Below are 2,636 nucleotides of genomic sequence, written 5' to 3'. Positions count from 1 at the left end.
CTTCTGTACAATAGGTGAATGCATACTCGTTAGTTAGGCCTCTCTCGCCCATAACAAGAACAAGGTCACTCAGCCACCACTAGAGGCGCCCCTAGAAGCAGAGGAAAGGGGGTTAAGATAGAACAACTAACTATAGCTAGGAAACCCTAAAGTTGTAATTATAAGGAAGCTAATAGAGGAAGAAAGAAGAGCATATAGGCAAGACTTTAGAAATTCAGATTTTAGCACATTAGATTTAGAGTAATAATAGCAATAATAGCAAACGCTAGGTTTGCTCCTAAGAACCTAGCAATTATATATTAAGAGACAATTGTTAGGCTTAGAATAAAGAAGTAAAGAAAATAAATTCTAAAGGAACACACAGCTTGCTATATAACAAAGGGGCCTATAGGATAGGCTATAGTGTTTTAGCAGAGGGGAGCAAGTGGTAGTTAAATGTAGCTACTAAACAACTAAATTATTAAACATAGAAAGTAGAAGACAGTATAGCAAGAATTAAGAAGTTAGAATAATAGAGAAAGAGAAAAATAAGGTTATTAAGAAGACAACATGAAGCAAGTTGGCTAGAGTACAGACGCTAGGTTAGCACCTAAGAACCTAGCATCTATGCCCTACTAACTTGCTCTAGGACTAATAGCATAATAGGCTGTAGAAGTAGGTACTTAAGTAGCAAATAATTATCTAGGATTGTTAGATAATATAATTAGGAGAAGAAATTACGACAAGAAAAGTAGGTTAGGGCGGGTAGAGGTAAAGGTAAAGGTAAACACTTGTAACGGGTCGAGTCCTATTAGACTGCGCACGCAACTACAACGCGCCCACCGCGCCAAAAAGGCTGGCACAAGATATCAGAGCTGCTGATATCGTTGCGTAGTTGATACATAAGATAGCCACCGCTATCTGTACTGTAGCGGGCTACCTAGCCCGTTACAACACTTACTACTAAGCTAGTGTGAATATAGAAGGACACGCCGCCCTTGCTCTCTTCTTTGCCACCCTACAATCAATTTCGCATCCTACTCTATTAAGAATATTATTAAGAACTACCTAAGTAATACAAATACTATAAGTAGTGCTAAAGGAATGGGGTAAGCCTTAACGCCTTTAGAATTAATTAATAAGGACCTGTAAACTCTAAACCACTAGCGCGCGTAGTTAGTAGGTCTAGAAGTATTAAAGACACTAAAACTATTAAAGCTAATAAGCAACATAGAGATTGGTAGATCTTTAGCAGCAATAGTACTATACACGTTGCCTACGTGTCCTACTAAACTCTACACGCGTTTCCTTAACTTTACTAATAATAAGATTAAGCTTTTAGTTATAGGACCTACTCTATTTAGCAACCTATAATAATAAGGATAATAGACATAGCAACTAAGGAATGCAAGTCTACTATAGAAGAAGGTAATAATAGATAGCTAGATAGGTAACGCCACTATCTACTTTAACTAAGTTCTAGCCACGATCCTAAAGGCTAGGGCTATCTTTAAAGACATGCTAGAGGTAATAGCTAAGTATAGAGGCAAGGCTAGGTTTAGAGAACAATACCTAATTCTAGGCACCACTAAGGATGTGTAGGAAAAGCGCGTTTAGGAAATCTTAAGCGCCCTAGAGAAGATTAAGAAATAGGAACTAGGTTTTATAGAAGAATATTTAGTCCTATACACCCTAAGCGTTGCTTTTAGCTATTAAGGAATTATAAATATACCAATTGCTCTTAGACGTATAAACCTAAAGAATATAGTAAAACTAATTAATCTTAACCTTTACCTTTAAGCTATATAGCCTAATATTAAAAAGGATTATTTTATTAATATAGGCAATTAGTCTAAAATTAAAATAGTGTATTAAGAACTATGTAACTTTACTTGATAGAACCTTAATAACACAAAGCTAGTAAGCATGTTACTAAAATAAGTAGCAAAGCTAAGGAAGATAGCAGCTAACGCAGGCATTAGACTAAACCACCTCGCATATAACCCTAAGAAGATAGTCCTAAACTATTAAACCTGTAATAAGGACAGAAGCCTAAATTAACACTACAACTTCTAGATAGAGATGACTAATAACTTCTTAACTATAGGCAATATTACTCTACTACGCACAGTAGAGAACGTTAGCAACAAGGAACTCTAGAGCTAAAGCATGAAGCGTTACCTAAAGTGGCGCTTGATTATTCTACACGAAGCCTAAATCTGTATTAGCCCTAGACCTTCTTAGCTACTTGCTAGATCACTAAGCGCACCTTAGACACTATCTTAGCAGACTACTCTAGCAATATTAGAGATAGATGTAACGGGCTAGGTAGCCCGCTACAGTACAGATAGCGGTGGCTATCTTATGTATCAACTACGCAACGATATCAGCAGCTCTGATATCTTGTGCCAGCCTTTTTGGCGCGGTGGGCGCGTTGTAGTTGCGTGCGCAGTCTAATAGGACTCGACCCGTTACAATAGAGACTGTCTACGCTAGTACCCTAGTAGCATAGAAGGTAGGTGCTCTTACTAGGAAGGCCTAAGAACCGCGCCGTGGTTCTACGGGAACCACTTTCCCTAATCCACCTCTACTATAGAGCGCACGCACAAGGATACGCAACTACTTATTAGACTAAGTAGCTACTAAGTAAATTAACT

Source organism: Exserohilum turcica (assembly GCF_000359705.1).
Source record: "Exserohilum turcica Et28A unplaced genomic scaffold SETTUscaffold_2, whole genome shotgun sequence".
NCBI classification, from domain to species: domain Eukaryota; kingdom Fungi; phylum Ascomycota; class Dothideomycetes; order Pleosporales; family Pleosporaceae; genus Exserohilum; species Exserohilum turcicum.
The sequence above is the reverse complement of the archived record's forward strand: the minus strand, read 5'-3'. Positions refer to the sequence as shown.